Below are 25,449 nucleotides of genomic sequence, written 5' to 3'. Positions count from 1 at the left end.
TGAGATAGGTGGTTATTACCTTGGTCGGAGCTGTTCCAGCAATGGGCTCCATAGCCAGAAAGGTACACAGCAGCCAGCTGCTTCTCTATCAAGGTGTACCGGACCTCTACTCCTTTCAATAGTTGTGACCAGAATCCAACAGGTTGGCGTGTCCATTCAAGCCACTGCCAAAGACCCCATCCATAACCATCTTCGGTTACATGAACACCTATTTCATAGGGCCTTGATGACCCCATTACATCCAAGGTCTATATGGCCTTGACTGCCCGCTTGGCTGCAGTACAAGCAGCTGCACATGTATCATCCCAGCCCCAACTGATGCCCTTTCGTACCAACTGGTATAAGGGCTTCAGAATCTGTGCCAAGTGCAGGATAAACACTTTCCAGTAGCCCAAAAGACCCAACTCTTGTAATATGGCCACAGTGGATGGGGTGGGGAAAGCCTGGACCTTGTCTATAACTGCTTCAGGAGCAACCTTAGTTTTACTCGATGACACAACCCCCAAGAATTTCACAGACAACCAGTTCCCTGAACCTTGGTGCTGTTCACAGCCCATCCTTTTTCCTGTATATGTTGCAACAGTCTAGGAATTGCCCCTTCTAAATCTAAAGGAGAATCAGATGTGGGCATATCATCATTAATGTAGTGATACATGCTCACTGTTTGTGATTTCTTCCATGTGGCCAACTCCTGGGCTACAAGTCCATGACAGATGGTGGGACTGTGGAGATATCCCTGTGGAAGGACAGTGAATGTCCACTGCTGGCCTTCCCATGTGAAGGCAAACTGTTCCTGGCTTTCCAGTGCTATGTGAATAAAGAAAGCATTAGCGAGGTATGCTACATAATGAGACATTCCCAGCTCATGGCTGAGGGTGTCCAGAATGTCTGCTATAGAGGGGACAGCAGCATGCAAAGGGGGTGTGACTTTATTCAATTCCCTGTAGTCTACAGTCATATGCCAGGAGCCATCTGGCTTTTTCACTGGCCACACTGGGGAATTAAAAGGACTATGAGTGGGCTTTATGATGCCCACCAACTCCTGTAGAGTTTCTCCAATTTCCTTGTGCACCCCAGACAATTTATACTGCTTAATATTTGTCACCTGCAGAGGTACAGGCAGAGCTACAGGTGGGTACTTAGAATGTCTCCTCAAAACTGCCTTTACCACACATACCCTCAGTCTGAACTCACCTGCAGTGGTCTGTAACCACAGGCCCTACAGGATATCTACCCCCAAAATATATTCAGGGATGGGAGAAATGTACACAGTATACTCCTTTGGGGGTAAACGCCCTATCCCCAGTGAGATTTGGGCTTTCTTCAATCTAATTGCTTTTCCCCCATAGCCATCTTAGCACAGCATGGGTCCCGGGAAAACCTGAGGTTTGCCATGAATCAGAAAACACTCAGCTCCTGTGTCCACCAACACCAGGACACGTTGTACATTCACAGGGGACCAATGAATTGCTAATTCTACATGTGGCCTCTGGTCCCCACCATGTCCCCCAAGGTGGGGAATTTGACCTCCCTTTAAGTCAAACTGTGATGCCCAATCCTCCTCCTGTGGGGGTGAGGGCTCAGGTAAATCCTGAGTACTGTCTCCCATGAAGTTCTGCAGGGACACAGGCTGGGCACGAGGCCTTGACTCTGGTTTCCATCTCCTGGACCTCAGCAGCTGGAACTGCTGCTCTGGCTTTAATAGGTGCCACAGTTCTAACAATATTCTATTGGGCTGCCCATCGAGTTTTTCTTTCACTAACCCGGACTTTAGCAAATCAACCCACATCTGGGTCCTCAAGACCTTCAATGGGGCCTTTTGCCCTTCTCCTTTCAGTCATAGCCCGTACTTCCCTCCATGCCCTTATTGTTTCAACCTCCACCAGATCTGCTAGCCTCACTTATGGGTTGCCCTAGGTAGGGGGCAAGAATATTCACTAGGGACCCAAAGAGAGATGTGGGAGCTGTATGCAGCACCAGATTTCTCATTCCTGTAGTGAACACCTCCTCATCAGGGCCCTGGGAATCCATATTATAGATGATGTTTTTCATACCCAGTTCCCGTAGTACCTGTTGGAGCTCTGAATACGTTTTCCAACTACTGGGAAAATATGGTAAATCACCCTGATTAGGCCAAACTACCCTGATGGCAGCTGTCAGCCATTCCAGGAGTATCTGATTCCCTGAGGCATGACGGGTATTTTGCAACCGCTGCCAGAGGGAAGGGTGAGTCATCAGGGAAGCCATTCTCCTCATCTCAGTAAGCGACATAACAATGTTTTCCACACCCATATCGCAGAGACATAAAAGCCATGGAGGAAGAGGTTCCAATGGCCTCCTCCTATACCTGACGCTCACGGCCACCAGCTCATCCTGGGTATAGGAACCGAGCAAACAGAGCTCCACAACCTGAGGAGGGGCCGGCTCCTCCCCCTGAGGAGCCTGAGGTTGTTTCGTTTTTCTCCAGGGCTGAAGGCACTACTGTTTCCTCCCCCTCTCCCATGGCCTCCTGCAAAATGGCTTTTCCTGGTGCCTCCCCTCTCGCCACTAAGGAATCTTATAGGAGCGTGACCTGCCTTTCAGTAACTGTCTCTCTTCTTTAACAGCATCCCATAGGTTATCACACAGCTCCTCCAAGCAATGCTGAAGTATGCCTAAGTACCTCTCTTTCCTGTATAACAGTTTCTACTATCTCGATGAAAGGATAACCTACAATGCCAGCCACTACACAACCCGCTAAGGTCTCCAAGCAGTCTTCCAACTCACGGAGGGCTAATTCTTCAGCTTCCAGTGTTTCCACTCTTCCCCAGTACTGATTACAAGTATATTAAACAGATAATAAAGAAATATTATGAAAAATTCTATAACCACAAATTTGAAACTGAGATGAAATGGGCGAATTCTGTGAATAACACTATCTACCAAAATCCACGCAAAAAGAAATAGATAATCTGAACAGGTTTATATCAATTAAAGAAATTGAATCAATAATTAACCTTCCCAAACTAAAAGCACTAAGTCCACACAGTTTCACTTGGTGAATTCTTCCAAACATTTAAGGGGAAAAAAATATATCCATTTTCTACAATATCTTCCAAAAAACAGAAAGAGAGGAAACACTCCCTAACTCATTCTATGAGGGCAGCATTATCCTAATATCAAATCAGAAAAAGAAGACTACAAAAACAATGTCTTATGAACACAGATGTAAAAATCCTTAGCAAAATATACTAATCAAATCCAACAATGTATAAAAAGAATTCTACACCACAACCAAAGGGGATTTGATATGCAAGGCTGGTTCTATAACCTATTAATGTAACCCACAACAATAGAAAGAAGAAAAATCATATGATCTTATCAATGAGTAAGAAAAAACATATGACAAAACCCAATACCAAAGTGATTAAATACTCTCAGAAAACTAGGAATAGAGAGGAATTTTCTCAAGTTGGTGAAGAACACCTACCCCCCACCCCAAAAAAATCCTACCATTAACATTATACCTAACAGCAAGAAACTGGATACTTCTCCTTTAAGTTCAGAAACCAAGCAAGAATGTTCCCTCTCACCACTGCTGTTCAATACTGTACTAGAAGTTCTAGATATTGCAGTGACAGTGAAAGAAAATAAAGGGTACACAGACTGTGAAAGAAGAAATAGAACTTTTTGGCTGCAGATAACATGATTATATATGTAGAAATTCCCAAAGAATCCACCAAAAAACTCCTAGCTTATATTTCTTGATACTGCTATACCTGCATACATACTGGAATTAAAAAATTAAGTAAATGGATCACGTGTAGTAGGGAGGTGTTTCACTGTTGGAGAAAATTTATTTATCAGGAGAAGACACCAGAATGGTCCATGTGCTAATGGATTAGAGTTGAAGAAGATGGTAAGAACTTAGGTTTAGCTTAAAACAGACCCAGAGAGTTACACGGAGAAATATTTAGAGATGTGTATAGACACATATTTACATATGTGTATATTAATACATACCCATTCATTTCTTTGCTTTGCTGAAGAGTACCTAAAAGAAACCACATCCCAGTAGCAACAAGCACACCTAGCACCCAGATCTTGGTTTCTAACACCATTCTCTGTAAAAGAAAACAGGGCTCCTTGGCTGATTTTGGGACTGAGGCAGCAAATATTCAAGATGACCTAGGAGCATCTTGTAGTGCCAGAAACTAGGGAAGTCCTCAAAAATAAACAAATAAAAACACCCATTTTGATGAAGTTATGTCAAAGGGGCATGGGAGTCAACTGAAAGACTTCTCTCTCAATGGCTAAAGCTGGAACAATTCAAGAAAGAAAATGAAGTAGTACTGCATTATAACCCAAAGTATAAAATAAATGTCTGTGAAGCTATACTACTATAAATAATTAAAACTATTAATAAATGGGAGAAGAGACAAATCTCTAATGAAGAATTCCAAATAATTTATATACTCCACTCTCAAGGATGGAGAACATAACTCCTCACTCTTTTAAGTGTGTGCTGTAAATAGTGACTTCTTCCAAATAGTACAGTGGGTAAAGTGGGGGGAAGAAGTTAACTTTTAAGAGGAGAAATGTGACAAACACTACCTTAGCCAGGTGATCAAGGTAAACATCAAGTCATAAATTATGTTAATATTATGTACCCTTGAAATTAAGTGATGAAAATGGTACTTTAAGCCTGTGGTCTTCCTTCCCCAAACCCATAAACCCAGTCTAAAAATGAGAAAAACATCAGACAAATTACAAGGCAGAATCCTACAGAATACCTGGCTAGTACTCCTCCAAAATGTCAAGGTCATCAAAAACATTCAAGAAATGTCTGAGAAATCAAAGCCAGATTCTAAGGACACATGACAACTAAATGCAATGCAGTATCCTGGATGGGATACCTAGAACAGAAATCAAGCAGAAATAGGGGAAAAAAAGAAAAAGAAAAGAAAAAAAATTAGGTAAAGGCTAAGGAAAGTAAACAAACTATGGACTTTGATAATAACCTATCAATACGAATTCATTAATTGTAATAAATGTACCATTGCAACATAGGATGTTCCTAATAGGAGAAATTGGGTGCAGGGTGTATGGGAACTCTATTAATACGTTCTCATTTTTTTCTGTATATCTGCAATTTCTAAAAAATTAAGTCCAGAAAAAAAGGAAGTAACTGAAATGATCATAACAACATTGGGAAAACAAAAATTTCTGTGATATTGAAAGAGAGAGAAATAAAGCTGTTTGCTACCACTAGAGATGACTAGTAGCCAATTTTCAGAGTCGAAATCGAGTTGAGAATTTCAGAGTTTAAAAAGCTTCAGAGTGTTAGGATTTTAAAAGTTTTCAGAGTTAAAGAGAAAAGTAAGCATTTACCTCATCTTTTTAGGAAGAACTATAGTCCAATCCTAGTTGACAAAGGAAAGGTCTTTTTAAGGGAGGATAGTTGACTAATAGATCGAGGATCATAGAGTTAGGAAAAGCATTTTGTAAGCCTAAATTAAATAACTGATTTGGACGAGGCTCATCAATAGACACTAATAAACATCAGACAAAAGGCTCCTGGTAAAGAGAGTATTTGCAAAATATCACCATACTTATTAACTGCTAACTGAGAAGGGAAGTGAAAAATTCCATCTTTAGAATGGATAGACGTGATGAATACCATCTTAACCAAATGACCACACTTTAGGCAGACAACCTGATGTTATATGACTTTTGTTATGAATCAATATTATCTACACAGGAGCATCTAAGCCAATAAATCTAAACATAAACCAGCCTTTAGCCCAATCTTCTGTTCTTAGGCAATACAGTGGCTGGAGATGGAAGTAAACAGATAAATCTAGAGTGTGGGAACGTTTTTAAGATGACTGACTTCATCTCTTAAAGCCAATTTCAGGGGAAAAAAACTGGGGGTAGGGACAATTGTAGGACAGTAGTCCCCTGTTTACCCCAAATTTCATTTGCATGGATTGTTACCTATGGTCCACTGCTGTCTGGAAGTAGGTGATCCTCCTCTTGAGGTACTGTCAGACGATCAACAGTAATCTAATACTGCATCACAATGCCATGTCATTAGCCATTCACCTCACTTCATCTCATCATGTAGCTGTTTTATCTCCTAGCAACACAAGAAAGGTAAGTGCAATACAGTCAAATATTTTAAGAGAGACCACATTCACATAACTTTTATAGCACTATATTGTTATAATTGTTTTATTATTGATTATTGTTAATTTCTTACTGTGCCAAATTTAAAATTTATCATACATTTGTATGTACAGGAAAAAATACGGTATTTATGGGGTTCTGACACTATTTGTGGTTTCAGGCAACCACTAGGGGTCTTGTAACATATTCTCCACAGATAAGGGGGGACACATTAGAAGTATGTAAAGCAATAAAAAATGTATTGAACTTTAAACCTGGGTTCCAATTACAAATGGACAACTGGAGAAACCTGAATGCAAACTACATTATTAAGGGTTTTCTTAAAAGTATGACATGTTTAATTTTAGGAGATGCTTGCTGTAGCATTTAGGGGTCAAGTACACAAAAGAAGTCTCTGATTAAGATAGATAAAAACAAAATATTAACTGTTATATTCAAGGGGTAGTATATGGGTATTCATTGTACTATTCTTTCCATTTGTATGTTTGACTATTCTTAATAAAGGTTGGGGGTACTGTGGGAGAATGAGGTCATTAAAAGGAAAAAAACTGGCCAAATGATGAGTCACATACCACCAAAGAACAGTAATAAGAGTCTTTGGACAGAAGTAACAAAGAAACACAGATTTTAAACCACTGTCCTATGACATATACCACACAAACATTAGGAAGGCAGGAGCATGAAAGAGAGGGTATTAGTTTAAGAAACAATTGCTACCTTCCAAAAGTTTAAAATATCAACCTAAACTCTGTTGATAAAACCACTTGAGACAGAACACCTCAAATAGCTCTCATTTTCTCAGGAGAAGAAAGAAGGGGCTACAGAAGAGATATCATTTTGACTTTTCAATTACAATGGTTTAAGAGTAACAGAAAACTCTAATTTTGAAATAGTAGAAATATTAGGAATGAACTGAAGGATTAAGAACATAAATGGACTCACGAAACTACAAATGAATTCATATACATATATGATGGTAGCACACTAAATCAAAATCAAACATTTCATCTATCTTATATTAGTAATGGGTTTCATGCAGTTAAATTCTCTCTGCAAATGCCCCACTATATTAGTGGGTTGCTGTAGGTATTTGCTGCTACAAGGCACAACCATAAGTCCAGCCCCAAAGTCCCCCCCTTCCATTTAATGACTTAGAAGGTGATCCTGAGGTTTTCCTGTGGAACAAATTAAAAAATTTTACTCATCATAAGTGAGTAGATACTTCTCCATGCCTTCTCTACAATATCAAGGATTCTACAGCCTTATAAATATGACAATGTCATGCTGATAAATGTCAGCTCTTTTTATATGTGACTGCTCTTACCACTCCTAATAAACATGAAAATGTCACCCTATCTTTCTCTCTCCCAAACTCTGCAAATATGTCATTTTTTCTGCCATTTCTTTCCTCCCTTTTCTATTCCTAATCCTGTTTTCCCCTTCTGTAGTTGTTACAATGTATATAATATGAATATATAATGTACACATAATAATAGTGGTACCCAAAATCTGACCCTGAGAAAAAACTAAAACCATATACACTGGAATTTCAAACAGAGAATATTACAAGAAAAGCTTTCATCAAGCTAACAAAGTGCTTTCCCTTACAATGGTGAACTAGTTAATTCAGACCAATTCAATTACTGAGAGAAGTGAAAAAAACTGGACATCCCCTTGCAGCAGGCAAAATTATAGAGAAAAAATAAAAACTCTTTGAAGTTACCAAAGTGCTGGCAATGCAGTTTAGAAAAAAACAGAAAAAATATACACACACACACATACACATATACATATAGGAGAGTAATCTTCAGGAGAAATCTTCAGAGGTGAGCCAGGTATCTGGGAGCCATTCTTCCCAGGGGGAATATGTCAATTCCATAAAGTTGACTGAGAAACTGAGTAGAAGTTTTCACAGTTGTACAAGGCTGGGGGGGGGGGGGCATTAAATATCAAGGTAAGAGCCCAACACAGTATGGAGGTTGCTTAATAGAAGGCTGATGACATCCCTAGTTTTATGTTGGGAGCCCAGAGTCACACCCTAGGGGGAAAGAAAGCATAAAATAGACCAGCCTGTGCAGACTCTGGAGCTCAGTTTTGAAACGACTTAGTCCCTGACTGAATTAAAATGATCCAGGATTGCTAGTGCCACTAGGTAACCTCCTACCAAAAGTAAACAAAAATCCTTTTTGGAAGGAGGTATCATTCCTGAACCTTAAATTATCTCTACAATTTTTCATATATAATGTCTTACTAAAAACCCCAGGTATTCAGGACCACAACAACACAATAAAATACTGAGTGACACAAAGCCTACAGGAAAACAGAGAATCAAGATAATGAAGTTACCCAATACACACATGTTAATACATTTAAAGAAATTTTTTAAAAATCATGTCAAGAAAGACTGGCTCAGTACTAAAACCTGATAACTTTGAAATTTCAAATCATACTTCATTTTCTAATCCTTAAATTCATTTCTGATTGATTCTTTAGGAATACCCATAGCTGTTCTAAACTCTCCATACTCCATCTTAGGTTAATACATACCCAAAAAGACCATTTTACCCAATAAAGTAAGAAAAATCAGCCATCCAATATAATAAGAATTCATATGCTCATATTGTACATAAAAAACCCTAAAGACTCCACTCCAAAACTACTAGAACTGATACTGGAATACAGCAAAGTTGCAGGACACAAAATTAATACACAGAAATCTGTGGCTTTCCTATACACTAACAATGAACTAAGAGAAAGAGAAATCAGGAAAACAATTCCATTCACAATTGCATCAAAAAGAATAAAATACCTAGAAATAAACCTAACCAAGAAAGTGAAAGACCTATACCCTGAAAACTGTAAGACACTCTTAAGGGAAATTAAAGAGGACTAACAAATGGAAACTCATACCATGCTCTTGGCTAGGAAGAATTAATATTGTCAAAATGGCCATCCTGCCCAAAGCAATCTACACATTCAATGCAATCCCTATCAAATTACCAACAGCATTCTTCAACAAACTGGAACAAAGTTCAAAAATTCATATGGAACCACCAAAGACCCCGAATAGCCAAAGCAATCCTGAGAAGAATAAAGTCAGGGGGATCTCGATCCCCAACTTCAAGCTCTACTACAAAGCCACAGTAATCAAGACAATTTGGTACTGGCGCAAGAACAGACCCACAGATCAGTGGAACAGAACAGAGAGTCCAGATATTAACCCAAACATATATGGTCAATTAATATATGATAAAGGAACCATGGACATACAATGGGGAAATGACAGCCTCTTCAACAGCTAGTGTTGGCAAAACTGGACAGCTACATGTAAGAGAATGAAACTGGATCACTGTCTAACTCCATACACAAAAGTAAATTTGAAATGGATCAACAACCTGAATCTAAGTCATGAAACCATAAAACTCTTAGAAGAAAACATAGGCAAAAATCTCTTGCACATAAACATGAGCTACTTCTTCATGAACATATCTCCCCGGGCAAGGGAAACAAAAGCAAAAATGAACAAGTGGGACTATATCAAGCTGAGAAAATTCTTTACAGCAAAGGGCACCATCAATAGAACAAAAAGGCATCCTACACTATGGGAGAATATATTCATTAATAACAGATCAAATAAAGGGTTGACATCCAAAATATATAAAGAACTCATGCACCTCAACAAACAAAAAGCAAATAATCCAATTAAAAAATGGGCAGAAAAGCTGAACAGACAGTTCTCCAACGAAGAAATTCAGATGGCCAACAGACACATGAAAAGATGCACCACATTGCTAGTCATCAGAGAAATGCAAATTAAAACCACAATGAGATATCACCTCACACCAGAAAGAATCGCCACCATCCAAAAGACAAACAACAACAAATGTTGGTGAGGTTGTGGAGAAAGGGGAACCCTCCTACACTGCTAGTGGGAATGTAAATTAGTTCAATCATTGTGGAAAGCAGTATGGAGGTTCCTCAAAAAGCCCAAAATAGAAATACCATTTGACCCAGTAATTCCATTTCTAGGAATTTAGCCTAAGCATACAGCAGCCCAGTTTGAAAAAGACATATGCACCCCTATGTTTATCGCAGCACTATTTACAATAGCCAAGAAATGGAAGCAACCTAAGTGTCCATCAGTAGATGAATGGATAAAGAAGATGTGGTACATTTACACAATGGAATATTATTCATCCATAAGAAGAAAACAAATCCTACCATTTGCAACAACATGGATGGAGCTTGAGGGTATTATGCTCAGTGAAATAAGCCAGGCAGAGAAAGACAAGTACCAAATGATTTCACTCATATGTGGAGTATAAGAACAAAGAAAAAACTGAAGGAACAAAACAGCAGCAGAATCACAGAACCCAAAAATGGACTAACAGTTACCAAAGGGAAAGGGACTGGGGAGGATGAGTGAAAAGGGAGGGAAAAGGGGGGTGGGGGAAGAAAGGGGCATTATGATTAGCATGGGTAATGTCGGGGGAGGCTCCGGGAGAGCTGTGCAACACAGAAAAGACAAGTAGTGATTCTACAGCATCTTACTATTCTGATGGACAGTGACTGTAATGGGGCTTGTGGGGGGGACTTGGTGAAGGGGGGAGTCTAGTAAACATAATGTTCCTCATGTAATTGTAGATTAATGATACCAAAATTTTAAAAAATTAAAAAATTTTTTAAAAAGTGGGCAGAGGATATGAACAGACACTTCTCCACAGAAGAAATTCAGATGGCCAACAGGCACACAAAAAGATGCTTCACATTACTATTCATCAGCAAAATGCAAATTAAAACCACAATGGTATCATCTTACACCAGTTAAGAAGACCAACAATTAAAAGACAAGGAACAACAAATGCTGGTGGGGATGGAGAGAGGGGAAGCCTCCTACACTATTGGTGGGAATGTAAATTAATAATTCACCATTGTGGAAAGCAGTACAGAGGTTCCTCAAAAAATTCAAAATTGAAATACCATTTGACCCAGGAATTCTCCTCCTAGGATTTTACCCAAAGAAAACAAGAGCCCAGATTCTAAAAGAAATAAGCACCCCTATGTTTATCGCAGCACTATTTACAATAGCCAAGATATGGAAGCCACCTAAGTGTCCATTAGTAAATGAATGGATAAAGAAGATGTGGTACATATACACAATGGAATATTATTCAGCCATAAGAAGAAAACAAATCCTACCATTTGCAACAACATGGATGGAGCTGGAGGGTATTATGCTCAGTCAAATAAGCCAGGCGGAGAAATACCAGTACCAAATTATTTCACTCATTTGTGGAGTATAACAACAAAGCAAAACTGAAGGAACAAAACAGTAGTAGACTCACATACTCCAAGAAGGGACTAGGGTTACCAAAGGGAAAGGGGGTGTGGAGGGAGGGAAAAGGCAATCAAAGGGTATTATGATTAGCACACATAATATGGGGGGAGCATGGGAAAGGGAGCATAGCACTGAGAAGACAAGTAGTGTCTCTATAGCATCTTACTACACTGATGGACAGTGACTGCAATGGGGTGTATGGGGGGAACTTGTGAATGTAGTAATATCCACAATGCTGCTCACATGAAACCTTCATAAGATTGTATATCAATGAGACTTTAATAAAAGAAAATTCTTAGCTACAAAAATCAAGACAGGATGGCTGACATAAAGAGAGGCATATAGATTAATGGAATAGAATTAGGAGTCCAGGATTCCCTGCCCCCTTTTTTTTTTTAACAAGAATGACAAGACAGTTTGATAAGAAAACACAGTATTTGCAACAAATAGTGCTAGGACAACTGTATATCCATACGTAAAAGCATGAAATCAGATTCCTTCTTCACACTGCACAAAAAACTTCAATTCAAAATGGATCACAAACCTAAATGTGAGAGCTAAAAACTATAAAACTTAGAAGAAAACATAGGAGCGATTTTCATGACTTTTAATTAGGCAATGGTTTCTTAGATACAACAAAAGCACAAGCAACAAAGAAAAAATAGATAAATTAGATTTCATTAAAATTAAAATTTTTTGTGCTGCAAACAATACTATCGAGAAACTGAAAAGACAGCCCCAAAATAGAAGAAAGTATTTGCAAATCACATGTCTGATGAGGGACTTGTATTCAAATTACATAAAAGAATATACCTTAATAATAAAAAGATAAAAAGGATCTGAGTAAGTATTTCTCACAAGATATATAAATGACATGAAAGGATGATCAACATCATTAGCCATCAGGGAGATGCAAATCAAAACCACAATGAGATACCACTTCACATCCATTAAGATGGCTATACCAAAATCGGGCAATAACAGGCAGTGACAGGATGTGGAGAAACTGGAACATTCGAACCTTGCTGGTGGGAATGTAAAATGGTGCAGCCACTTCAAAAGACAGTTTGGCAGTTCCTTAAAATGCTAAACATGGAATTATCCATATGAACGGCAATTACAACACTGGTTATATATCCAAGAGAACTGAAAACACATGTCACACAGAAACTTGTGCATGAATGTTCATGACAGCATTACATATTATAGCCAAATGCTCATCAACCAAAGAGTGGATAAATAAAATGTGGTATATCTGTACAATGGAATATTATTAGACCATGAAAAGGAATAAAGTACTGAACCCTGAAAACATTCTGCTAAGCGAAATAAGCCAGTCACAAAAAAACTACATGTTGGATGATTCCACTGATACAAAATGCCCAGAATAGGCACACCTATATTAATAGAAGGTAGAAAATAAATGGTTGCCTGGCACTAAGGCAGGGGTGGGGGTGTACTGGAACAGGGAGTAACTGCTAATGAGTATGGAGTTTCTTTCCAGTGACAAAAATGTGCTAAAATTAGTGGCGATTGTTGCATTATTCCATGAACATACTAAAAAAACTTTGAATTGTATACTTAAGTAGGTGAATTATAGTGATATGTGAACTAAATCTCAACAAAGCTACTAAAAAGTTCTTATATATCATTACTTGTGATATACTCTGATATTTTCTACTTTATTTCATTTAAAAACACAACATTATAGTTGTAGTCCCTTCAAGTCACTGCATAACCCACAATGGGTCATGTCTGACAATTTGAAAAACACTGCCATCAGTCCTCTACCACAAGAAGTGACGCTCACTTTCTCCTATTATCAGGACTAATTCCATCACAATTACATCCCAGAAAAAGTCCAACTCTTCTGGTCATCTATTATTCCCCCAGTTCTCATTGCCACATCTTTCATTTTACCCAATTTCTCATACCTTGTAAGTCCTTCACTGCACCTTCTGAAATTCCCAATCTGTGGCAAGCCCACTCAGCCAATCAGACTACCTTTACATTCTGTATCATCATCTCTACTACTTCCAATTCTTCCTCACCGACTGGGGGACTTTCGCAATCAGTTTGCAGTATGTATCCTCACCCCCTGCCCCATCTGCTGACTTAACCATTCATGCAGATTGACTGACCTTTAACACTTAAGCCTCTTTAATTCACTGGCCTCCTCATTTCCACAGATTTTTCCCTCAATCCACTTCAGCAGCCTAATCCCAAGGCCATCTTGGTTGTATCATCATAGCCAGAAACTGTTATACTTGCTAAATCTCTATTTCAAGCATATCACACAAACCAACACATTCAATACTTTATCTCATCCCAACCTCCCCGCAAAATTCTAATTTAAATTTTCAATACGTTGACATTACCACTTCCTTACTATCCATTCTGACTTCACCTCCTTTCTTATCCGGGTTAGCTTTCCTTATTCACCACTACTCCTCTAAGCTCTCCCTTTAAAAGTCCTAGTTTCCCTTGTCCCTTGTCCTTCTTTTATATTGACCTAGTTTATGTGTCAGCTTGGCCGGACTACACTCCTGTTACTTAACACTAACCTAAGTGTTGCTGTGAAGGTATTTTTGTAAATGTCATTAACATCTACAATCAGTTAACTTTAAATAAAGGAGATCATCCTTTAAATGTGGTGGGCCTCATCCAATCAGTTGAAAGGCCTTAAAAGCAAAACTCAGGTTTCCCTGAGGAATAGGAAATTCTGTTTCAAGACAACAGCATCAGCTCCTGCCCAAGATTTTCCTTCCAGCTTTTCCTACAGATTCCTGACTTGCCAGTCACCATAAGTATATAAGCAAATTCTTTGAAATTTCTTTATACACACATACATACATATCTATCTAGTACTGACTGTTTCTCTGGAAAACTTTGATTGACATACCTCACCCCCAAAGGAAACCAAACATCTGTCTTATCTGTACTTATATCTAACCAGTTAAAAACTGCTGAGGGGGAAAAATCACAAAACCAGGTTGACTGATACCACTTTGAATTCAATACTTCAAACCTTAAGTGAACAACCAATATTTCTTGGCAAACTCTTTCAAATTTCCCCCTCTCCCAAATCAATCTCATGCTTGAGAAAACAGAAACCATGAGAGAAGAACACCACCAGAAGGGTAAGTCTTCATCTTCCAACCACCAAACTTCCTCACAACGGCATACAACTTCTCTGCAGTCCCTCCTAACAAAGTAGGGAATGCTCTCCACACCCTTTCCTGCATACTCCTTTCATTTGCCAAACCCTGTACTTTTTTTTACCTACCAACTCAACTTCTCTGTGCCACTTCACATCTAACCTTTAAAAATTTGTTTATGTATGCTGTGTCTGCATTTGCTCATTCCTCATTCACTCTTTTGAAAAAAATTTCATTCAGTGTTTTTCAATTTACTTCAGTTTGGCTTCTTTCTCCACTTTAATAAAACTCATCAAGATCACCAACAATTGCCCATGTAACCCCTCTGTGGCTGCTTCTTAATCTATAAAACTGGAATAATGGTATAACAGTGCCTACCCTTCTAGGGTGGTTGTGTGATGTTTGAACAACTTAACTATTAAAAAAATTTAATATGTAAAGTTATAGAATAGTACTGTACAGCTGTTATACTATTAGGATATTCTGGATTATTATTTTCCCTTTGTTTTGATTTTGTATTTCTAGCTTATTCAACAATGTGTGAATCCTAGAGTAGCAAACTGCCTCAGACTTTTTTTTTGAGGGCGGGGAAGGAGAGGTGGAAAAAGACAGAAAATAAACTCTGAAATCTCCAATAAAGAATGAGATCCCTACTGAATTTCAGCCAAGTTTCTTCAATCAATCACCACATATTTTCATAAGGATGAGCTACCTCAAACACAACAGCCAAATCAACTCCCTCACTGTGAGTAAAACTGTAATATTTCCAGAATATCTCAGGCTTTACCACATCTGCATATCAACAGGAGTTCCTCAGGGGTGGAAAATAGTAGCTTATCTCCATATCAATTGGTAATTACCTGGGCAACCAAGGGTTTATCTGAACCTGAGAGGTTAGGGGGAGGGCTTGCTTGCTTCTGCCAGAGCAGGAAAGACACGGCCCTGGACTGCACTTTGTAAGCAATAAGCGGGTTTTAAACTTTATTCCTCCCTTTGACTGATTTCTGCTTTAGAGGTATTTTGCCCTGGGATTTCCTTTCCCTGGAATTACACTCACTCATCCCCATGCTTTCTTGACTTGCAGATTTTTTGCCAATAGCATTTTTCTAAGCACAGATCCTTCCTGCCACATTCATTTACTTCTCCCTTCTATATAGCTTTGACCCTCTTACTTGATTATGTGCTTCCAGGTAACAGACTAAGTTGTATTTCTGGCGATTGCCTCTGGGTGCTATGTGCACTGAAAACAATATGTATGTACTAGCAAATAAGAAACAAGGAAGTTAATTACTAATTCTGCATTCACTGCTGAATTATCACTAACTAGCCTTAATAACATTTTAAAAACCACAATTCAAGTTTATTTACATTAATGGTAGAGAGAAACCTCTCAATTCTAGTTACTCCCATAATCCCTCCCTAATTTCAGTCATTACTCATATTCTTTCAATACTTAGTAGGTACACAGATATTTTGGTTCTTGTTTTACACATTGTGGAAGAAAACTATAAATGATGTTTTAAAAATCACTGCTACCAAAGCAATAAGAGAAAAAACTAGGAGTGTAAAAGTTGGAAGAAGGGAAGTTAACAATTGTGAGGAAGTAAAAAAGGAATGGTATGATTTACACATGAAAAATAAAAAATTCAACCACAGCATTACAAACCGTAACAGAATTTTAATAGGGGGTTTAATATACAAGTATTAATATGCAAAATAAACAACTTTCTTATATACAACCAGGTAGAAGATAAAATAGGAGAAAAGATGCCATGTCTAACATAAAAAAACAAAAACTTAAATATGTAAAATTAATAGCAAAAACTTAAAAATGCTGTTAGGACCCCAAAAAGAGACTTAAATGAAAATGATAGGTTTTCCATATTCTTGCACAGAAAGACAAAACACCATAAAGCTGTCAATTATCCTATTAATACAAAGAAAATGCTAATGGCAAACTGAATTTATATAATCAAAGTTAATAAAGGTGGTGTGGAAAGAAGGAGATACTAACTTGAAAAGGGCATGAAAACTTTCTGGGAGATGGTAATACTCTATAATTTGATCTGGTGTTTACACAAGTGTGTGTGTCTATATATACACACATACACATAGGCAAACATTCGCTGGGCGGTACATTTAAGATTTGTGTATCTTACTGTATATAAATTTTACCTCAATAAAATAAAAAAGGATATCATTCCAATAGAAACAGCAACTAGACTAGATGGGTGGATTCTAAAAGTTTATATAAATAAACAAGACAGAAGTCAGAAAAGATTCTGAAAAAAAAAGAGAACTGAGAGGGAATTAGCCTTAAAAAAAAATAACAGTGTAAAATACAATAATTAAAGCAGGATGCTTTGGTTTCCAAATGGGCAGATGGATCAGTGGACCAGAAATAATCCCAAATACACATGGAAATCCAGTAAATATAAAGGTGGCCCTTCAAATCTGTGAGACAAAAATGGATTATTCATTAAATGATGTCAGTATTTACTGGTAAACTTAACAAAAAAATGTTTAATCTCATTCATAATGGCCATGACGAAAGCAGCAGGCATCCTTAACACAGTATGGTAGAACATAAACTGGAACAATCTCTACAGATGGCACTTTGGCAATATCTACCAAATTTATAAATGCACATACACCCTGACCTAATAATTCCACTTCTGGGTATGTATCCTATACATTTCTATACAAATGCGAAATGATATATATGTACAAGGTAATCCATTGCACCATGGCTTTTGATAGCAAAAGACTGAAAACCTAAATGTACTTTGAAAAGATGCTAGTTAAATGTTACACCTGCACAAAAGTGTTGACTGTGTTTTTGTGTCCTCCCCAAAATATACATGTTGAAACTCTAACCCCTGGTATTTAGAGATGGGACTTGGGAGGTAAACAGGCTTACAAGAGGTCATGAGGAAGACAAAGAGCAGAGCTCTATCCATCTCCATGGGAGAACATAGTGAGAAGGTGACATCTGTGAGCCAGAGTCCTCACCAAATCTCTTGGCACCTTAATCATGCACTTCCCAGCCTCTACAACTATGAAATAAATTTCTGTTGTTTAAGCCATCCAGTCTATGGAATTTTATTAAGCAGCCCAAACAGACTAAGACAAATGGTATATCATGAAAATTTTTTTTTAAAAAAGCAAAGCATGGTATTTATGTACTGCTGTGACTGTGAAATCATCTCCAAGCTATACTGTTCAATTCAAAATAAAAGGTAAAGTATAATGTGCATGCAACAACTTAATTGAAAAAAGGGGATAAGGGCAGAGGACATATATATCTAAGACATACAACCCCTCACTGACAATTCTAAAACAAAGAATTTCCAAAATGGAAATTTTCTTAAAAGTTTAGTACAAACCTATTTGGTGTCAAAATATGACAAAAATTTCCGTAAGAAAATTTTTAATAATTTTTATTTATCCTTTTTGTACTACTTATGCTTTCAATACAGAAATATTAATGTATTTGAGTATGAGATGCTACTATGCCCTACTCCTATTAATGATTCTGAACAATATGGTAGATGCACTGTATTACCTTCTAAAGTTCCCCCACCCACAAAAAAACTTTAATTTTGAAATACATCTTCATCAAAGGTTTTAGACAAGGAATTATATATCTGTATTTATTTGCACATACATAAATATCTTTGGAAAGACTCACAGGAAACTTAATTACAGTTTCCATGTAGACAGACTGGGTGGCTACACAGCATGGAAAGAAGACTTTTTACTGCTTATGTTTTTATATCATTGGAATTTTTTAATCAAAATGAATATATTACTCAGTCAAAATATAAATAAAAATGTAAATAGAATTACTAAAACTTTTTAATTCTCAATAATAACAGACAAAGATGCTTTGGTTTTTTGTTTTGACTGAAAAGTGAGTCTTTCAAGTCACAAGGAAATCTATACTTTCCTCTACCTCACTTTTGGTTGATCCAAATGTCAGCTACTAGTCAGTCACCCTCTCAGGAAAAAGTTAGGGAATGGTGATTATCCAGTCTCATGAACAGCTTTTAGGAAATAGCATCTTCCAATGTTTTTGACACCATGAGCCAAGCAAAGCAGGTGTGTTTGACTATTTTTCTTTTCTAGTATCCCAAGAAATACACTGGGGCTTGGCCCTCTCAGCAACAGGAAGCAGTGAAGTCCATACTTCTCAATACCAGAGAAAGTCTTAAGAAAATGTTCCTGGCATAAATCTAGTCTTAAGTCTACAAAAGCTTCAATAGAGAAGTTTAAGGCCCTCAGTTAGTATTTGAGTGTCATCTTTTCTACTATCTGCTTTTCACACTTTTGATAGAAAGATGATCCTTGAGCAGTGAGGAGTTAGTTAGTAGTGCTGACCCCTCATGCAGTTGAATATCCACATAAAACTTCTGACTCCCCACGCTAATAGCCTACTGTTGACTGGAAGCCTTACCAATAACAAAAAGTTAATTAACACATATTGTGCGTTACATGGCTTATATATTGATTATTATAGTAAAGCTAAAGAAAAAAACAAAATCATAAAGAGAATACATTTATAGTACTTTACAGTATTTATTGAAAAAAACTCACATGTAAGTGGACCTGTGCAGTTCAAACCCATGTTGTTCAAGGGTACTTCTTTTGCAACCTTGTCGTGTTCTCAAATGGATGAGGTGATCATGAGGTTAGCTTTTCTTATGATTTAATTTAGACTAATCTCTACCACACTCTCAACTTCACATAGTATCAAAGACTCCAATAAGATTAAAAATGGAAGCGTTCTGTTTTCTTCAAATATGGGTACATGATAAAGCTATTCCCAGCTCCTGAATTCCCAGTCCTTTAGAAATCTAAACCTAAATCTAGTCAAAATCAACCTAGGCAAGTCTACATAGTTCTCTGCAGTGGGAAAGGTAAACATGGCAAAACAACCTTGTATCAGAGGATGTAACAAATAATTTCCCTTGAATATTTGCTTTTCGAACATTTTCAAATTTGAGGAAAGGATTATACTGGTCCAAATGTTGAATAATTTCAGTCAATTCAGATTAGATGAGATGGTGAAATTTAAATAAACCCCCCAGAGATGCAGAGGGAAATAACTGGCGTATTCCAAAGAATTCAAATGTACACAGCACATCAAACTGGTCTTAAATTTACTTGTCATTTTGCATTTGTTCCAAGTTAAAAATAATACGTGATAACAATACCTGTAATTTCCTGAATGCTTACATCTAGTGTTCCAGGCACTGTACTAGTGCCAGGCAGGCACTTTACATGCAGTGCATTCTTTATTTATACCTCACAGCTCTATGAGAATGTGCTATTATTCTTCTCATTCGACAGATCATGAAAGGTGTTACATAACCTGAACTAGGCTGGGCCATATAGTTAGATTTGGGGCATGGATCAGAACTCAGGGCTTGACCCTTAAGCCCAGGCTAGCAAACACTATTAAGTCTGGACTCCTTAACTTTCTAAAGAATTGTTAGATTTTAACCAAGTCTGTCATACTACTAAAGAGTGTAACAGAAGACATGACATGTATGTGCTGTATTCGTGATATACCCCACTACCTTGAATAAGAATGGTCCCACCACCTTGAAAAAGAATGGCAGTTAATAAGTTTTCTAAAAGGCCATATACATGTACTCACCTATAATTTTAAAAACTGGATCTGAAGAAATTTGGCTTGCCAAGAGATTTGGGGCAGACTTGTTTGGGGGAAGCACTCCCACAAATCTTTTAAAAGAACATAAATTTATTTTTAGATTTGCTTTAAGTCCCATCCCTGAACATAAGCTTCCAGAGACTAACAAACTCTTCATTTTTACATCTTCCACTTAGTCACTGACAGCATGGGTCTTGTAAGAATGGTGCTATGGAATGAATAAAAATCTATCATTCAGAGCAGTCCTAGCTTATGGTGAACGTTGTTTGTTTGTTTTATAAGTATGACTACTACAGAAAATATCTGACTAAACAATTTTCTCTGCTTCTGAAAATTACAAGTCTTTCATTGCTGTTCTGACATGGGATTCTGATTATCACCCAAGGATCTTTTTGTCCCACTATGTTTTCTGAAGAACTACCTACCTATGGAAAAGCCTTTCTATTGGGGAAAAAGAAAGGCATAGCAGTCTCAATTTACAGTTCTAAATCCAAAAAGGTTAAACAACTTGTTTAAGGTTCTAAGGCTTGCTGATGACAAAGTCCAGATGATAGAACTGAGAAATGAACATAGGTCTGATTCCTGGACATGTCTAGTTTCACCTATTGCCCTGAATGATAGGACAGATGTTATTTCAATATTCCTATCACCTTTTAGGTAGTCAGGTCTATTGACTCAGAACTCATTTCTGAATCAAAGGTCAAGTTTGTCTGCATTAGAGCAAGAAGACAAATCTACAAGTACATGTAAAGAGCTCATGACTAAGACAATAAGCACCACAGCTCACTGGAATAGGCCAATGATTTATACCCAAAGCTATGAGGCTCTAATGACTTCCTTGCACTACATGAATCAGAAAGGCTACTACCTACCCGTACATTGACCTGACCAGAGACCTCTGGAGAGCTGGCATCTTAGTGCCAGCCATTACTTTATACTTCCACATGTGCAACAAAGCATCTCAACTATCCAGATGACTCAAAATGTCAAAACTCACTGGTAAAGTAGACTAACAAGAATCAGGTTTCTATTCAACAACCTCTTAATTACCACTAGGATAGTTTATGACTAGTTATTTAACAACAAATTACTTTAAGTTGTTTCACTGAGCTTTGAGTAACTTCATAAGGTCATTTCCATAATATTAGGTACTGAGCAAATAGTTAAGACACTAACCTCTTTAATTTTTGTAGAATTTATTCTTAAGCTAATTTCCTTTCCAAATGGCCTTTCTCCCAAGATCTAAAGGAGCATAAAAAAATAGCTTCCTGCTCGTCAGGACACATGAAAGGAGCCCCTTTTCAACCTCATTAATAAAATGCACTTAACCAAATCAGTGCTATCTATTTCTTTAAACAAAATTTAGACTGGAATGGGGAGTTACTGATAATGACTATGGGGTATCTTCTTGAGGAGATGAAAATTTCTGTAATTAGATAATAATGATCAATGCATAACTGTAAATATTTGAAAAACCACTTATACACACTCAGGAAGGATAAATTTTATGGTATGTGAATTATATCTCCATAAAGCTGTTATTTTTAAAAAACCAACAAATTTAGAAAGCCAATTTGGAAAAAAAACAAAAAAACTCTGGTTTGACATGTTACCTGACAATGAGCTACTACTGCCAAAGGATTTGTATCTGTAATCATTATTGGACTTTGACATGCCTTAATTAGGCAAAGCAATAAAAGATTTGGTATCTCAAGATTTTTATCCCTTATCTTAATAAAATACCATTTTCTTCTTTATTTGTACTCTGCATCATATAATAATAAGCTCACCTCAAATTCTTTCATATCCAGCACAAATACTAAAATTGTTTAGTGAGTGGAAGAAGATGAAACTTGGATAAATCAGTATTATTTTAGTTTTGGGCCCATATGTTTCAACAATAGTATTAGTACAAAGAATTTAAAAGAAAATATTTCTAGCAAACATTTCTAAAATATTATTGAAAATTAAACATTTCTAATAAAAATCTGATGCAGCTTGTTTCCTTTGTTCTAGCTTTTCCACTTAGGGTCATCTGAAACTTTTCAAATAATATTCAGAGAGGACAAATGCAATCACTTTAGACCCCTTTTGAAATATCATTGTGTGTCTGTTAAATATAAAAAAACAATTTATAGACAAGGTTTTATTTTAGGATAGTGAATGGTTCAGAAGTGACAAAACCCAAACTGATACTCAAGTGATTCAAAAGCCCTTGCTGTCTGACAGGTAATATATATGGAGTGATCACTTTTAGCCATGTGGAAGTGACAGTTTGCATGAGGCTTCCAAAACTTCACAGAGAACACCTAACTCTTTTTTAGGCTTGAATTTAAATATTATTAATTTTAAGAGCTTTTCAGCAATCTGACTTCTATTGAACACTTAATATATTTCAGGCTAGGTGCTGGAGGCATAGATGCAAGACAGCCTGTCCTCAAGGAAGTCCCATTTGATTGACTGCTTTTTTCAGGCACAGCACTAAACATGATCATTTACAGCATCTGACCTCCTAGGTTTAACGTACAGCAGGAGAACCTAAGGTAAACATTACAAATGACTTTAAGACTGTAAGGCTGTTAAGACTAAAAATTAAATGAGGAAATAATAAAATCTATTGTACTTTTTGACCAAATGTTAACTCTACTTCCTAATATAACAAGTTCCACAGGTACTTAGAAAAAATAGTAAAATAGCTTAGAGTATACCTTCTTTAACACACAATTATAACTGTCTCCTTAAAAGGTGTATGTTATATTTCAGTCTAAGCATCCTCTTGCATTAAAAGGCATTTCTCTTCACCTTCAAACTCTCACTGCGTACAGTACTGAACAATTGCTGAATGAATGAACGACATAAACACAGATGTTCTAATTGCCAAGGAGGTACTTGGTGTATGCTTATCTCTAAACACAATGGACTGACAAACAAGAATTCCACTGAAAAGATTACTGAATTTCCCAGGTAAAAATAGTAACCACTGAACACTGACAACAAGCAGTCATCATGCTACTGAGTCCACAGTAAACATCTGATGGGGAACTTTCAGAAATTAAAATTAAAAGTGTTCATCGTAATACTTTAAAATGGACTTGGCTCTACCACCTAAGGATTGGGAACACAAGGGTAAGACAAAGAGATTAGAGGGTGGGGTGAAAAAGTCAGAAGGTCACGACTAAATGACCCTCCAGAGAAATGCCGGCTGACCACTGAAGCTCAAGCCGAGCCTGACGGACACCTCCCGCCCGAGTCACGGGTCGGCTCTCCCTAGCAGCTCAGAGCTGAAGGCCACCCCAGCTTTTCACAGCGCCGCTTGGAACCTCGGCACAAAGAAACCACCGAGAAACAAAACATGGTCCCCGTGGGCGCCGGGCAGACGTCGGGAGCCGGCGACAAGAGCACTCTCCGCGGCTCCCCACCGCCGGAGGAGCAGCCAAGGTGCGGCGGGCCTCCCAGCCGCCTGCGTCCGGAGCTCCGCCGAAATGTTTCACAACTTGCCACCCAGCCCCTGCTCCATTTTCCTCTCTCGACGTGGACACGGGACCCGAGCGAGAAGGGCGCGCGAAGACAGACGGGCGGCGCAAAGCTGACGAGCCAGGACGGGCAGGAGGCTGGGGCGCGCGGGGTCCCGCAGCCCCACGCCCCCTCTCCGGCCTCCGCCGCCCAGGTCGCTATTGTTCCCGCGCCGCGCCTGCCCGCCGCGCGCCCCCCGCCGCCGTACGCTCCCGCCCCCTTTCCCCGGAGGGGGTCAAGGCTGAGAAGGCGGCGGCGGCAGCACAATAACATAAACACTGCAGGGCCGCTGGCCTCTCCGGCCGTGCGGCGCTCGCTGCACTCACCCGTCAGCGCAGGGAACGGCGACAGAAGAGCCCGCGGCGGGAACTGACGACGACCGGGCGGCCGCACCGGCCGTTAGTCAGCGCAGCTCGCGGATCCGCGATGCGGGCCGCGTCGCCCGGACTCGGCCGCTCCGCTGAGTAACAGGGACGCAGGCCGTCACTGCGCACGCCCGCGTACGTCATTGCGCAGGGTCCCGCCCCTGCACCTCTCAGGCGGCCCGCGGGGCGGGGCAGTCCCGAATCCCGGATTGCAGGGTCGGGGCTCCGTTGAGGGGCGGGGCGCTACTGCCCGAAGCGGTGCTCCTCTGAGGTCTCAGGCACAGTCCCGGGTCGTTGGGAGAAGGGGCTTTGGGAAGAGCCCGGGCTGCAGACTATAAGCGGCGTGGCGGGGAGCCAGAGGGGCAGGACCCTGCTCCTGGCCCGTGGCGGCTCAGGGGCCAGAGCTCAGGCTACAGGCTAGTCACAGCCAAAACCTAAGGGGCTCCTCACCCCAGAGTTTGAATGTGAGGTGCATGTAAGCCAAACCTGCCGGGAGTACAGCACCCCGGCCTGCAGCACACATCTGAGAGACGAAGAGTCCATTACTGTAACGCTTCAAAGTGTGGCCCTCTTAAATGAAAGACAACTGCATAGGCAAGAAAGTGAGCATTCCTTCCTAAATTTGTGGCAGTCTACACTCCAGCTGATGTTTGAGGGAGTGATGAGGGAAATATTCAACACAGCACTCAAGGTCAGTAAACCGCTTTTTCCCTCCGGTTAGAAAAGTCACCAGAGCACGCCCAGCGCTCTCCTCCCCTCCTTCTCTGGGCTCCTCTTTTGCCCTGCGCTTGCCAAAATGCCACATATCAAATAATATAAATTGCTTCCCTTGCATGTACTCAGGGCTCAGACCTTGAGAGATTACTCCCCTCTGAGCCCACCGGTGTAAAATAAAACCTCAACATTCGAAGACCTCTGAGTGCTGCTTGGTTCTTGGGTCGGTGAACCAGTCCAGGTTTTCCAGTATTTTCCGTAATATTTGGTTCCCTGACCGGGAAACCAAATGTGCTGACCCATTACCACCAGTTCGGGGCAACGGTGGGGTGGTGATGGAACAGAAGATCGCAACAGAAAAGGTGCATCCTGCCTGATGTTTCTGTAGTTTCCCTCCGGGTCGTCCCAGACTGGCCCCACTCTGCTGTTCCTGCCAGACAGAAGACTTGGCAAGAGAAGACCTTGTTCCAACATCGAATCCGGTAAGGCCCTGGAGCCCCTGACACAGCCAGTTCA

General features: G+C 39.1%; 1 protein-coding gene across 5 annotated transcripts in view; it reads right to left on the bottom strand.

The window, feature by feature from the left end:
• MAPK8 (mitogen-activated protein kinase 8) overlaps positions 1 to 24,343 on the bottom strand; it is a 165,704-nt gene extending 141,361 nt beyond the window's left edge. For 2 of the 5 annotated variants that reach the window (XM_036916587.2, XM_036916592.2), the window contains exon 1: positions 24,181 to 24,340. The gene's annotated coding sequence lies outside the window, so the exon portion shown is untranslated. Of the gene's footprint in view, positions 1 to 5,976; positions 6,119 to 24,180 lie in introns of all 5 variants that reach the window. The other 3 variants (XM_057505757.1, XM_036916590.2, XM_036916591.2) reach the window with 3 other exon arrangements.
• Between the last annotated feature and the right edge of the window lie 1,106 nt (positions 24,344 to 25,449).

The sequence above is a fragment of the Manis pentadactyla genome, chromosome 8 (genome assembly GCF_030020395.1).
Source record: "Manis pentadactyla isolate mManPen7 chromosome 8, mManPen7.hap1, whole genome shotgun sequence".
In the NCBI taxonomy this organism is placed as follows: Eukaryota; Metazoa; Chordata; class Mammalia; order Pholidota; family Manidae; genus Manis; species Manis pentadactyla.
The sequence above is the reverse complement of the archived record's forward strand: the minus strand, read 5'-3'. Positions and strand labels throughout refer to the sequence as shown.